The sequence below is a fragment of the Hemitrygon akajei genome, chromosome 4 (genome assembly GCF_048418815.1).
Source record: "Hemitrygon akajei chromosome 4, sHemAka1.3, whole genome shotgun sequence".
NCBI classification, from domain to species: Eukaryota; Metazoa; Chordata; class Chondrichthyes; order Myliobatiformes; family Dasyatidae; genus Hemitrygon; species Hemitrygon akajei.
This window is the reverse complement of record NC_133127.1, coordinates 187,028,076-187,044,314: the sequence shown is the minus strand read 5'-3', so window position 1 is coordinate 187,044,314 and position 16,239 is coordinate 187,028,076.

Sequence of the window (16,239 nt, the reverse complement as noted above, 5' to 3'; positions counted from 1 at the left end):
CAGGAGTGAAGTAGATCAGCTAGTTGAGCGGTGTCAATCTTGCACTCATACGTGAAGAGGAGCTTCATGAAGGGGAAATCAAGAGAACACTGGCCAGTCCTCATTGAGGGATAAGCTGTGGAAAGGGTGAGCATTTTCAAGTTTCTGGGTGCCACCATCTTAGAGGATCTATCCTGGACCCAACATATTGATGCAATCATGAAGAAGGCACACCAGTGTCTACTGTTCATTAGGAGCTTGAGGAGATTTGGTATGTCGCCAATGACTCATGCAAATTTCTGCAGATGTACTGTGGAGACCATTCTGACTGGTTGCATTACTGCCTGATATGGAGGCTCCAATGCACAGGATCAAAAAATAAATAAAAGGCTGTAGACTCAGGCCGCTGCATCACAGGTACAATCCTCAACACCATCAAGACATCTTCAAAGGCCACACACACAAAATGTTTGAGGAACTCAGCAGGTCAGGCAGCATCTATGGAAATGAATAAATGTTCAACATTTCTAGCCAAAGGCCTTCATCAGGACTGGAAAGCAAGAGGAAAGACACAGAATAAAAAAGGTGGGGGGGGGGAGGGGAGTGAGGATTGCTAGGATTGCTAGAAGGTGATAGGTGAAGCCAGGTGAGAGGGAAAGGTCAAGGGGTGGAGAAGGAGGAATCTGATAGGAGAGAAATGTGGACCATAGGAGAAAGGGGAACCAACGTGAGAAGAATGAAGAGGTCAGAGTGGAGAATAGAAGAAGAGGGGAGGAGGAGGGAAATTTATTTTTGCCAGAAGGAAAGATCAATTTTCATGCCACCAGGTTGATGGCTATCCAAATGGACTATAAGGAGTTGCTCCTCCACTGTAAGGGCGGCCTCACCTTGGCACAAGAGGAGGCCATGGACTGACATGTAAGTACAGGATTGGCTATTAGAATTAAAATGTTTGACCACTGGGAAGTTCTAAGTTGGTGCCTCAAGAAGGTGGCATCCATTATTAAGGTCTCTCATCATCTACAGCATGCTTTCTTCTCGTCACTACAATCAAGGAGGAGGTACAGGAGCCCGAAGATGCATACTCAAAGTTTTAGGAACAGCTTCTTCCCCTCCACCATCAGATTTCTGAATGGTCCATGAACACTCGCCGTTCCTCTATTGTGAGATTTATTTATTTTATTTTGTTAATTGCAACTTATAGTAATATTTTGTGTATTGCGCTGCCACAAAGCCACAAATTTCATGACATATGTTAGTAATAATAGATTTGATTCTGATTCTGAGTTTACCAATGTCATTCTTACTTACACCAATAGTCCACCCCTGATATCCACAGAGCTTCTTATCCAGTACTTTCCAACAACTAAAAGCATTTCACCACCTTGATGAAGGGTCTTGGCCAGAAATGATGACTAATTATTCCTCTCTATAAATGATAATAATAACTTTTACATAGAGCACTTTTCATACAAGCAATATAAGTCAAAATGCTTTACAATGAGATAAAGAACAAACATTAAATTAAAAGACAAAAAAAGTTAGTTAAAAGTGAAGTTAAATAAATAAGTTTTGAGCTGGCCTTTTAAAATGCCAACTGAATCTGTATCCCTTATAGTTTAAGGTATTAAGTTCCACAGCTTAGGAGCATAGTTAGAAAAAACTGACATGTCAATTTTCTTTTGAGGGAGATTGTTTAAATTTAATGGGCCTACTGAGAGCTCGAGCAGGATTATAAAACAACAGTGACTCTGTGATGTACTCAGTTCCCAGACCACTGGGAGCTTTAAAAACAAGTAAGTGAACTTTAAAATCAATTCTAAAAGATGGAGAAAGCCAATACAGAGCAGATAGGATAGGAGTGACATGCTCCCTTATCCTGGCATTTTGTATTACTCTGGATTTCTAGTATCTGCAGAATTCCTTGTGTTTATCACTTTAATGATAACCTTCTTCTCCCCCATTGAAATAAAGGTCAAATATTCGCGTGACAGATAACACCCATTATCCAGTTTTACTAAACGTGTTTGCTTTGAAACAAAGATTTGTGTAACGGTGTTGAATAATGAATAGTATCAGCAGTAATAGTGAACTGTGTGTGATACATCCATGTGGAATTTAGTTGGAAAAGCTTTGTCAAAGGCATGGTGAAACAGTTACTAATTGGTCTTTGCTCCAACAGGCACAGTTAAGTCTGATTACACATGCCTCAAATAGCTACAAACATTAATTATGATTCAAAACACTTGTGAATTTGCAAAAGATGTTTGTTGTTTGTCATTTTTTTAGGGTTGCTTTTTGGATTTCTTGTTTTCTGGCTGCCAGTAAGGAGATGAATCTTGAGGCTGTATAATGTGCCCACACTTTGATAATAATTGTACTTCAGATTTTGAACTTTTAAATACAGTATAGATACTGTTAATAGGAGAATACAGCCAAAAAGTTTCCCAGAAAGATTTGAGTTAATAGTTTCAGTTGGAGGCTGACAGGAAAGCATGATTTTTTTCTAAAATTACTCTCCCAGCTCTTTGTGAGCTCATGTTTCTCTGGAGCTTGGATAACAATGCAGTACAGAATTCCAAGAACTTTGCCCAGAAAGCAGAACTATGCACCACAGCGATCTGCACCAGCAGGAACCTTGTTCTCTGAAAGACAAACTATTACATTTTATCCCAGATTTGAGCCAAATAGCATAAAGCGTGCACTGAGTTCCCACAAAATCGAAATACCATCATCCAGTTGAGAAGCAGGTTTCATATCACTTTCATACAGTATATCATGGAATTTGTTGTTTTCAGTAGCATTACAAGACAATACATTAAAAAGTAATTTTTAAGAAGTTTTTTATTCAGAAATATGGTAAGCTAACAAGCCCTTCCGGCCTAATGTACCCACACCACCCAGTTACATCCATGTAACCAATTGACCTGCTAATCCAGGAGATCCCAACTTTTCTACGCCTTGGAGCATTACCATTAACCGAGGGGTCCGTGGACCCTAGGCTGGGAAGCCCTGTCCTAAGTTATGCACCTTGGGAATATGGGAGTAAACCGGAACACCTGGAGGAAACAGACAGAAGGCTTTTGATAGGTGAGGACAGAAAGCATTCCCATTCTGATTCCGATATGTCAGTCCATGGCCTCCTCTACTGTTGTGATGAGGCCACACTCAGGTTGGAGCAGTGACATTTTATATTCTGTCAGGGTAGCCTCCAACCTGATGGCAGGAACACGGACTTTCGGTAATGTCCCCTGCCCCCCACTTCATCATTCCCCATTCCCCTCTCTCACCTTATCTCCTTACCTGTTCGTCACCTCCCTTTGGTGCTCCTCCCTCCTTTTCCTTCTTCCACGGCCTTCTGTCCTCGCCGTCAGATTCGCCCTTCTCCAGCCCTGTATCTCATTCACCAATCAACTTCCCAGCTGTTTACTTCACACCTCCCCCCTCCCAGTTTCACCTATCCCCTTGTGTTTCTTCCTCCCCTCCGTCCACCTCCTTACTCTGATTCCTCAGCATTTTTTCTCCAGTTCTGATGAAGGGTTTCAGCCCCGAAACGTCAACTGTACTCTCCTCCGTAGATGCTGCCTGGCCTGCTGAGTTCCTGCAGCATTTTGCGTGTGTTTCCTGAGGTACTGCCTGTGAAAAAAATGTCCTCAGTGGTGCGGAGGTTAGTGCCCATGATGGAGCTGTGTGAATTTACATCCTGCACAGCTTATTCTGATTGTGTACATTGGAGCCTCCAAACCAGAAGGTGTTGCGACCAGTCAGAATGCTCTCCACAGTACATCTGTAGAAATTTGCCAGTCTTTGGTGACATAATAAATCTCCTCAAACTACTGACGAATTATAGTCATGATTGCTTCAATATCTTGGGCCCGGGATATATCCTCTGAGATACTGATGACCAGTGACATGAAATTGTTCATCCTCTCCACTGCCGACCTCTCAAAGAGGACTGGTGTGTGTTCCCTCAGCTTCCTCTTCCTGAACTCCACAATCAATTCCCTGGTCTTGCTGACACTAAGTGTGAGGTTGTTGTTGCACAGCACTCAACCAGCTGGTCTTTCTCGCCGCTGTACGTCCCCTCATTGCCATCTTGAGTTGTGTCATCGGTGAACCATTGTTGTGCAACGTTAACTATTTATATTTTAGTTTTCGAGCAACCAAGGCCATTCATCCTGTCAAGTCTATGCCAGCTCGTTGAGCTTTTTGCCAGCTATTTCCCTGAAACCTCTCTAACATGTCTGCCAACTGCTCCCAACTAAACTGGGGATGCTGCCTGACCTGCTGAGTTCATCCAGCTTTTTTGTACGTCTTGATTTGACCACAGCATCTGCAGTGCACTTTGTGTAAACTGAGGATAATTCACTATGACCAGTTCTAACCAATCAAACAACACCTCTTTGGAATGTAGAAGGAAACCAGAGCAACCAGAGAACCTATGCAGTTGCAGGGAGGACATTGTAAACCCCACACAGCCAGCACTCAAGGCTAGGATCAAATCCAGGTACATGTTTCTGTGCAGCAGAAACACCTTCTGCTGCCACATTGCATTTCCTCCTACATATAGCTCATAATTCCAGTGTCTTTACAATAATTCAATCAATGTCTTTATTATTGAGATGTATAAGCTTTCCTGCACTCACCTTAAATTGGTGTCCCTGGTATTGGTTATTGCCACCCTGGGATAAAAGCACTGGCTGTCCACTCTATCTAGTGAAAGGGAAAATTGTCAGAAGTCCAGATGACAACGAGTGCAAAACTGATGAAAAACCACAACACACACTGATTGAAGTGCTGTGTAGTTCCAGCATCTCCAAAGGTTTTCATTTTAAATAATGTGTAAGACAATATCAATATTCTCAAAAATCCTGATGAAGGGTCTTGGCCCAAAACGTTGGCTGTTTATCTATTTCTATAGATGCCACCTGATCTCGGTTCTGCCAACATTTTGTGTGTGTTGCTCAAAAATTGCTAGGTTCTTAATACCATGCCAAGAACGATTTACTTATTGACATACAGCATGGAACATGCACTTCCGGGCCTTCGAGCATGCCACTCAGCAGTCCGCTGATTTAATCCTAGCCTAATCACGGAACAGTTTACAATGGCCTATAAACCAACCAACTGGTATGTCTTTGGACTGTGGGAGAAAACTGGAGCACCCGGAGGATATCCACATAGTCACGGGGAGAACGTACAAACTCCTTGCAGGCAGTGGCAGGAATGATCCCAAATCGAGCTTCAAGTTCAAGTTTAACTGTCATTAAACCATAGATGATACCCATGAATATAGCCAATCAAAACAGCATTCCTCTGGGGTCAAGGTGCAAAATACAGTACCAACATAAACAGCACAGGGGATATATGATATATATAAGGTAGCTGTAAATATATGGTCAAACAAAAAAATTATATTGCCCAATCCCTGAGTCCATGGATATTGTCAGCAAGAGCAAGACAAATGCAGTTCAGCTTGTTTTCAACTGAGCAAACACTGCAGAGTGACACCTGTGGGAGATTTCAGCTTCCAATCCAGTATGGAAAACATTCCACACCACCTCCAGCGTCACCCCTCTTGGATGGGTGCAACAGGTGACACAGATCTCATTGAAACCTACTGAATATTGAAAGGCCTAGATAAAGTGGATGTGGGGAAGATGTTTCCTATAAGTCTAGGATCAGAGGGCACAGCCTCAGAATAGAAGGATGTCCCTTTTGTACAGCGATGTGAAGGAATTTCTTTAGCCAGAGGATGGTGAATCTGTGGAATTCATTGCCACAAATGCTGTGGAGTCCAGGTCATTGGGTATATTTAAAGCAGAGGTTGCTTAGGTTATTGATTAGTAAGAGTGTCAAAGATTATGCGCAGAAGGCAGGAGAATGGGGTTGAGAATGAAAGTAAGTACTAATAATAATAAAATAATAATAAGTACTTTATTGCTCTCGAGTGGGAAATTCTTTCATTACAGCAGCGACATTTAAAGACACACTTAGCAGGGTGCAGACTTAACTAATAATAAAGTACAGAATAATAATATACGCAATAATACAGTACAAAATAATAAAACAGAGACTATTATACAATGATTGTGTTCTCCTGTCACACAGAGATGAACTGCTGTATGTGCTTATTGCACTTGAAAGGAAAGCTTGAATGGCAGAGCAGATTTGATGGGCTGAGTGGCCTTATTCTGCTCCTATGTCTTATGATCTTACGGTCTTATGTTCATGACAAAGAGGCGGAGTCAAATTAAATGACCATGTTCATTACTGGATGCATCCCTGTTAATTTAAAAGTTATTGTTTGCAAAGTCTCCTTCAAAACAAAACCAAAAAAAAACCAGATATATTATGTTGCTTAATCAGAAAAATTGTTAATGCAATCACTTAAAATCTGAAGGAGGAAATGGTATATCAAGTCACTCAAAGTGCAAGGATCACAGCCGACTTGTTCCTCTCTCTCAACGCAGTTCCTTATTTTCTTAAAAGACAGTGGGTGCGCAGAGTCGTGACCTGAGAAGTCTACAGTTTATTCCCCTCTATAGGTGCCGCCTGACTTCCTGACTCTCTCCAGCATTTTGTGTGCTGCCCCGGATTTCCAGCATCTGCAGAATCTCTTATGATTATGGTTTGCTCCTTCGCTGTGAAATCCTTTCAAGGTATATTTACTCTGAAGAGATTTAAATCTTCTCTTTGATGGGAGTTCAATGAGACACTGTTGACAGGAGTCAGGGCTTTTTGCTTAGACTTTTGGTAGGGTCATCCATGCCAGATAGGTCAAAGAGTTCTCCAGGTTCGGGGGTTCAGTTCAGGGCCAACAACCCTGACAGGTAAAACAAAATTGTTATGAAAACAGCAGTGAAGAATCCTACATTTGAGTATACAGTAAATTAAAATCTATTATCAGAGCACATACATGTCACCACGTACAACCCTGAGATTCTTTTACCTGCAGGCATAATCAGCAAACCTGCAGAATAGTAATACAAACAGGATCAATGAAGGAGCAAGCATTACAGGATCAGAATCAGATTTATTATCACTGGCATGTGTCATGAAATTTGTTAACTTAGCGGCAGCAGTTCAATGCAAAACATGATAATATAGAAAAATAAGTAAATCCATTACAGTAAGTGTAGACATGTATATTAAATATTTAGATTAAATATTGCAAAAACAGAAATAATTTAAAAATTGAGGTAGCGTTCATGGGTTCAATATGTCCATTTAGGAATCAGATGACAGAGGGGAAGGAGGAGGAGTGTGTTCATTCAGGTTTTTGTACCTCCTTCCTGATGGTACCAACGAGAAGAGGGCATGTCATGGGTGATGGATCCCGCCTTTCTGAGGCACCATTCCTTGAAGATGTCTTGGATACTACAGAGGCTTGTACCCAAGATGGAGCTGATGAATTTTACAACTTTCTGTAGCTTCCCTCTCCTGATGTCTACAATCATGAGTGCGACAGTACTCCTGAGTCTTCATCTGGGACTGACAGTAGTGAAAACCAAGAGGGAGCTACCGACCTGATGGAGGAAGCAGTGGGCACTACCAGAGATAGAGGACCTTCATTGCTGCCCTAAATGCCAATGGTGTAATAGGCAAAAGGGAGAAGAGAGAAACCAGCTTATGAATTACTCCAATCCAAAAGAATAAATATTCCAAACATTTACTGCAGCAACCTTGTGCTAATAGATTAATTTTAATGGCAGGTTGTGTAGATTTCATTGATTTTGTTGTTTTTCTTTGTGTCATAGAGTAATGGAGAAGTACAGCACAAAAACAGGCCATTCAGCCTATCTGGTCTGTGCTGAACCATTTAAACTGCCTACTTCCATCGACCTGCACTGGGAGCCATAGCCTTCCATACCCTTACCATCCATGTACCTATCCAAAATTCTCTTAACATTAAAATCAACCTTATATGCTCCACGTGTGCTGGCAACTCGCTTCACACACCCTTCACCCTCTGATTCTTCATCTACTGTGAATGCCCAAAAGAAAATGAATCTCAGGGTAGTATATGGTGACATATACGGGCCTTGATAATAAATTTACTTTGAACGTTAGAAGCTTTTCAAACAAATCTACATTTTATCGCTAATTACTGAATTCACCTTCAGTTAACCCTACCATTTCTGATTTTAGGATGATTCTTCATATTGTGTTGGGGGTTTTACTGAGGCTGGATATTTTTATACTGAGGCATTTTCTTCCATATGTGAGTTGTTCTTGGCATTGGCTGCGTATTTTGTTTGATTTGTTCGACATCTCCTTTCAGCTGTGTGCAAGTATCTGTGTCCATTGCAGACATCTGATACTTTCACTGATATCAGTTTACTAACCCTAATGAAGTGAGTCTCAATGGATTCGAATGACTAATTTATCCGCTGCCCTGCTTCCTTAGTCTCAGACACCATACACCCTGTATCAAATGATTGCAGCTAATGAATGCCTTTCAACTGAGGTTTTTATTTGCACAGAATGGTAGGCATCTGGAAGCAGATATGATAGCTCCTTCTGCCTGCACACGTCCATACTCCTCCAATCTCCGCACATTCATCAACTGTTTTGGCTCACGTGGTGATGGTGCTCCCGCAGTGCTGCTGGGAAGAGTGTGCCTGGATTTCGACTCAGCAATGGGAAGGTGTCGTGTCACTCAGAGAGGATTATTAGATTCAGAATTAGGTTTATTATCACCGACATATGTTGCGAAATTTGCTGTTTATTTTGTGGCAGCAGTACATTGCAATTCATTAAAAATGTACTATAAAGTTACCATAAATGAAAAATAAATGGCATAAAAGAGGTAGCGTTCATGAATTCACGGACCATATAGAAATCTGATGGCAGTGGGAAATAAGCTGTCTGTAAAACTTTCAATGTGTGCCTTCAGGGTCCTGTACCTGTGCCCTGATGATAGTAATGAAAAGTCAGCATGTCCTAGATGGTGAGAGCCCTTAATAATGGATGCCTTGAGATAACACACACAAAATTCTCGAGGAACTGCGCAGGTCAAGCAACATCTATAGAGAGGAAGAAACAGTTGAGTTTTTGGGGTGAGACTCTTCATCAGGCCTTCTTGAGGTACTATTTTTTGAAGATGTTGTTGATGTTGGAGGGTTTGTGCTCATGATGGAGCAGATATTGTTTTGTGCCCTGCTGCCCTTGACCGTCATGGTGGTACGGGTTGTGGATAGGGACATGGTGAAGACTCCGTTGGTCAGGGTCAACCATGGATGTTGCGTCCTAGCTGCCTAGATATACAAGCTTGGGCAACACAATATGGAGAAAAGCTGTTGCCCAAGTAGCAAGTTCCCCTTCTCCATGCATTTGATGAACCCACAGGAACAACAGAGAATGACATAGTTTGGAACCAACAGCGTTGCAAAAGTTGCCAGTAAGGATTGAACTCAGTGTAGCACTGCCTTAGGGACTCCAGCTCTGGATTTTTCCCTTGGGGTTTACTCTTGAAGCCTTCCCCATGAGTTGGTATAGATGCAAGGCAGCAGATGTTTGAGAAACACAAGAACATCTGCAGATGCTGGAAATCAAAGCAACACAAACAAAATGCTGGAGGAACTCAGGAGGCCAGGCAGTATCTGTGGAAACAGTCAATGTTTTGAGCCCTCATCAGGGCTGGATAAAAAAGATGAGAAGTCAGAGCAAGGTGAGGGGAAGGGAGGAAGAAGTACAAGATGATAGGTGATAGGTGAAACCAGGGGTGGGGGAAGGGATGAAGTAAAGTGCTGGGAAGTTGATTGGTGAAAAAGATAAAGGACTGGAGAAGGGAAAATCCGATAGGTGAGGATAAAAGACCATGGTAGAAAAGGAAGGGGTGGACACCAGAGGGAAGTAAGGAGGTAAGGTGAGAGAGGCACACAAGAATGGGGAGTGGTGAAGTGGGGGTGAGGGGTTAATTACCGGAAGTTCAAGTAATCGATGTTCATGCCATAAGGTTGGAAGCTACCCAGATGGGATATAAGGTGTTGCTCCTCCAACCTCAGTGTGACCTCATCACAGCAGTAGAGGAGACCAGGGACTGACATGTTGGAATGGGAATGGGAACGAGGTTTGAGATCAGACATTTCTTTCTCTTAGATGAGCTACCAACTATGGCTGACAAGCCCCATCTGCCTGAAACAATTGGTTTTAAGGCGCCAGTAACCCACCTTTGCCCCTTCTAGTAGCTAAGCCACACGTGAAGGTCAAGAGCTGGAATTGGTTGTCAAAGGCTATTTCAGATGCATGCCATTGGGACCATTTAAAAGGTAGTGGGAACTTGTCCCTATTAACACCCCCAGTAATAACAACCTCAAAGAACTGATACACCATTGGACTATTCTGGGTGAATAATAGTGTTTAGTGCACAGCAAAGCCATTGTATGCCGATGGAAAGGAATGGACATCTGGGGTGCTTGATGGGAAGGCATTCAAGTGGATGTTACCAAGCTTCTTGAGAGCTGTTGATACTGTAAATCCCAGCACAGGGAGCATATTGCATTGCGCTCCTGTTTTATGTTTGTTCGTTCGTCATGTGCCGTGTCATATAACGTGGGCAATCATGGTCCTTCCACGACCATGATTGTTCTTGGCAAATTTTCTCTGCAGAAGTGGCTTGCCATTGCCTTCTCCTGGGCAGTATCTTTCCAAGACGGATGATCCCAGACATTATCAATACTCTTCAGAGATTGTCTGTCTGACAACAGTGGTCACATAACCAAGACTTGTCATATGCTCATATGACCATCCACCACCTGCTCCCGTGGCTTTATGTGACTCTGCTCGTGAGGCTAAGCAGGTGCTACACCTTGCCCGAGGATGACCTGCAGGATAGCGGAGGGAAGGAGCGCCTTACACATCCTTTGGTAGAGATGTATCTCCACCCTGCCACCTGACCTATTTTATGTAGATGGTGGAAAGTCCTTGGGATGTCAGGAGATATTGTCAATGTCGAACTAGTCTGGGGATTGAGCTGAGGCAGCCTGCAAATGTCACCATGCTACTGGTGTCTACATAGCAGGCCCAAAAACCACCAACCCTAATCTGTACATTTTTGGAATGTGGGAGAAATACCCAGAGTAAACTCACATGGGACAAAGAGAACATAGAAACTCATTACAGACAGCAGCGGGAATCGAACCCCTGTCGGTGTTAGCCTGTCCTGTACATTCCACGTTACAGCTGTTCCTGTGCAATTCAACTACAACTCCAACTCTGGGACCTGCTAACCTGGGAGGCAGCCAGCCTTATCGCTGGTCTTCGTCCACAACACCTGCCAGCCTGACTTGCGTCCTTCGTCACACATCCACGTCACAACGGTTCAGTCATTTACGTACATTGAAGGCAGATCAACAGATCATTACGCTTTAAGCAAATTGGAGTTTAGGTCTAGAAAGAAGTGCTGAGGTAAAAGATCAGCCATGAATTATATTTATTTTTAATATAATTCTTTATTCCATATAATTTTTGATATATTTTTACTGTTCCATGTCATGCCCTTCTCATCACACCACAGCAAATCCCTAATACATGTAAATGCATATGACAGATCTTTATCTTAAGTTGATCCTCGATGCTTGAATGGTAAAAGGACTAAATGTTCTGGTGGTCTGATGGCAGAAGCAGGATACTGCTTCTTCTTAAGTTCAGAAGCCATGGATTCTCATCTGATGCCTACATTTTTAATGAGGTTGATATTTTTTTAATTTGGCTGGTGTTATCTCTTTGGAAGACCTGTCCTGGGCCCCATGTAAATGAAATGACGAAGAAAGCATGGCAACACTTCTATTTTCTTAGAAGTTTAAGAAGATTTGGCATGACATCTAAAACTTTGAAAAACTTCAATAGATGTGTGGAAGCTTCACGGCTAGGTATGGAAATGCCAATGCCCTTGAATGGAAAAGCCGACAAAATGTAGTGGATATGGCTCAATATATCACGGTCCAGTACATCATGATAGGGTCTTTTAAGAGACTCCTGGACAGGTATATGGAGCTCAGAAAAATAAACGGCTATAGGTAACCCTAGGTAATTTCTAAGGTAAGGATATGTTCAGCACAGTTCTGTGGGCCAAAGGGCCTGTATTGTGTTGTAGGTTTTCTATGTTTCTATGGGTAAAATCTGTGAACCACTGAGCACATTTACACAGAGCACTGTCACAGGAAAGCAACATCCATCATCAGGGACCCTCCCACCACCCAGATCATGCTCTGTTCTCACTGCTGCCATCAGGAAGAAGGTACAGAAGCCTCAGCACCCACACCGCCACGTTCAGGAACAGTTATTACCCCTCAACCATCAGGCTTTTGAACCAGAGGAGATAACTTCATTTGCCCCATCACTTTTCTCACAACCTATGGACTCAGTTTAATGACTCGTCATCTCATGCTCTTGATATTTACTGCTTATTTATTTATTTGTTTGTTTGTTTATTTTTATTTTGTATATGCAGTTTGTTGTCTTTTGCACATTGGTTGTTTGTGGGCTTTCGTTGATTCAATTATGGTTCTTGTGAGTATACCCACAAGAAAACAAATCTCAGTCTGCATATGTTGACATATATGTACTTTAATAATACATTTACCTTGAACTTTGGGAATGGAGGGAGTCATTGGAAATAGGAATCAAAGAGGGAGAACACAAGAGATTCTGAAGATGCTGAACAAAACAAACACAAAATGCTGGAGGAAATCAGCAGGTCAGGCCGCACTTACGAAGGGGAATAAACAGTTAATGTTTCAGGCTTTGCTTGTGTGTAGTTTTTCTTGATTTTAGAGATATGAATACAGAGATTCAGTGAGGAACAGGTCCTTCTGGCACCACCCCAGCAACCTATCTATTTAACCCTAACATAATCACAGGCCAGTTTACTTGGATGCCCTGATCTGTAATAGTTTCACATGAACCGCTATGCCACCATGGCGCCCCAATAGATTATATTGTACTTCGGTGTTCTACTCTGAATACCTGCACAAATATGAATCTCAAGTCAATATATGGTGACATATATGTTCTTTATTAATAAATTTACTTTGAACGTTGAATTTTTGAACTGAGATGCTTGAGGAGATGGGTCAGCCAGAATCCCATTGGCTGATAGAGCAGATTCAGATTCAGATATCACATGTACATTGAGACATACATTGAAATGTGCAATTTGTGTTAACAAAACCAAAGCCAAGGATGTATTGTGGGTAGTGCACATAGCATACCTACCATGCTCAACAGAACAACGCTGAATACAACCAGTCAGAACGCACAAAGCAACAACAGCAAAGCAAGCCCTGTTCTTCCCCCCACCCATCCACAATCACAGTCCTTTAACCCATCTTCGGCTTTCAGGAGATTTGCAGAGATTCGAAGGCTCAGGGCTCAACTTCTGATCGACCTTCGGACTTCAATTGACATTGCAATTTGATCTTCGGTATCAACCCAGGACTCACTGATGACGCCAAATGAGGAGCCAAACTCCAGGCCTCAAGTTCCAGACTTGCCGATGACAGGACTCCAGGCACTAGGCCTCGAACTCAGACCTTGCTCTCTTGCATACCTAGGAGACCCCCCTCCCACCCATCCTCGCATGAACGCCGGCTGATTTGAAGGCACATATAGCCCCAACTTCTTATTTTTATGAGTTGAGTACCAGCTTCACTAACCAGTTCTTGTAATTACAGATTTTCATTTTTGCTTTTACCTTAATAGCAGGAGGAGTGCCAGTCAGCTGAGTGAGACTAAACAGGTCAAGACATGTAGGTAATTAAGCGAAAGGAGGCAACACGGAAACAAAAGCAACAATGAAAATACTGAGCAGGCCGATATCTTCTGTGGTGAGAGCAGTTGCAATTTTAGCGCTTATTATCAGAATGTCTGTCTACAGAAGTGGGAGGAGGAGGTTGACTTCCCACTGCTTACAGTGTCCTGTAATTTTAGGTAAAATAAATGGACGTGTTTAAATGGAGTCTCAGGATGCCCATCGTGTCATGTAGCACAAGAACAAGCCCAATTTCTGAGCAAATGGAGAAGCCAAGTTATCTGAAGTTGTAGAATTTGATACCGAGTCAGAAAGCAGCCCATTGGTCCATCCTGTCAATTACAGACACACAATTTTACTCATGCTAACCTATGTTTGATCGTCATCGTTGTTTTGTGTCATGTCATGTGATGTAGACAGTCATGGTCATTTCACGTTCACGATTGTTCTTGGCGAATTTTTCGACAGAGGTGGTTTGCCATTGCCTTCTTCTGGGTAGTGTCTTTACACCAGCCATTATCAATACTCTCCAGAGATTTTCTGCCTGGCATCAGTGGTCATATAACCAGGACTTGGGATATGCACCAGCTGCTCATACAAACTTCATGTGACCCTGATCAGTGGGGGGCGGGGAGGCGAAGCAGGTATGACACCTTGCCCAAGGGTGATCTAAAGACTAGCGGAAGGAAGGAGCGCCTTATACCTACCTCCATTGGTAGAGACATAGCTCCATCCCACAAAACAATATGTGTGATATCTATTGAAATAATCAATTTTAGAATGTGGCATTTCTAGCTAGGCTAGTGTTCATTTCTCATTGGTTATCTATCAAAAGCAGCCAGCAGACTGATATTTGAGAATACTAAAGAAATACAATGCATCAGCACAAAAAAAGTAGAGAAAATATGAGGGAACTGACAAATATATACTTTCTTTTTCTATTCACACCACTAATCAGATTACCTCTGCTATCTCATATTGCAAATGTTGGAGACTCCTGTGTGTAAATTTTTACCAGAGGCACATGAGATTGCTGATACTGGGATCTCAAGCAACACCCAAAATGCTGGAGGAACTCAGTGAGTTGAAAACTGTCTGTGGAGGGAAATGGACAGTCAATGATTCGGGTCAAGACTCTTCATGTGGTCTGAAAGACAGGAGGGAGATATCCAATGTAAAAAAAAAAGGTGGAGGGAAGGGGTGGGGCAAGAGCTATCAGGTGATAGGTGGATCCAGGTGAGAGGGGTGATGGGCAGATGGTGGAGGGGAGAGGGGGAGGCGAGAGTGGGAGGTGATAGGTTGAAGTGAGGGAGGGCTGAAGATGATGAAATCTGATAGGAAAGTCGAGCGTGGAACCAAATGGTGGGAAGTGGTGGGGATAAATGGGAGTGGTGGGGGAGGAGTGCGTGGGTGAAAGACAAAGTTGAGTTTATTGTCATATGTTCAAGTACGTGCATGCACAGGTGCAATGAGAAACTTACTTGCAACACTTTCATCAGATAAGCAGCTTTCATATAAAAACAAAAATTAAATGTTCAATTAGTCACAATTTTTACAAGAAAAGAGAAGTAGAACAAAAATACCGAGTCCGTTTTACTGCAAAGTGGTCATAGCATTGCCTAACTGTGGTAAGATGGTGGCACGTTTGGACGCAGCAACCAGGTCCAATCAAAGGTGTAGTTAGTCAACCTTTGCGCTGGTTTTACGATTGCAAGTCACTTCTAGGTACTAATAACATCAAGTACTGCAGGACAATCCAATCAGCGATTTGCTTGATAGCGATGGAGCTGGAGTTATTGCGTACTGTCGCTATGTCGTCACCTGAACTTGTTGTATACCGTTCTGCCATGATTGTCTTGGACCCTGTTATGTAGAATACTTAAAGTCTGGTTCACTGGTTCATTGGGAAGACTGATGGTGGGGGAGCTGCGTGCCTCAGTTGTGCCAAGTATTATACAGAAGTATTATGCAGTCGGTGCGGGAGAGCCTCTGTAAAGCGCGCTGGGCCCCAGCTATGCCTGCCTTTTCATTGGCTACTAGAATATCCACGTTCCAAGTCTTCCTCAGTACTGCCCCTAACTCTCCCTCAATAGGTTTCAACAGGTACATTTAATTTCAGAGATACGTATACAATATACACCCTGAAACACTTTTTCTTCACAAACATCCATGAAAAAGAGGAGTGCCCAAAAATGAATGACAGTTAAACGTTAGAACCACAAAGCCCCCCTCCCCAGCTCCCCCCCCATGCACAAACAGCAGCAAGGCAACGACCCCTCTGCTACATTGATGACTGCTCTGGTGCTGCTTCATACTTCACGCTGAGCTTGTCAATTTCATCAACTTTGCTTCTTATTATATTTATTTATTAACTTTTTAGAAAATTACAAAGAATAAATGTAATGAAAAATTAGTAAAAAAAAGAAAAATAATATTAATCCTCCCCCTCCCCTTAACCCTCCCCCCTTAACCCTTATCTAAAGAAAGAAAAAAAAAGAAAGAAA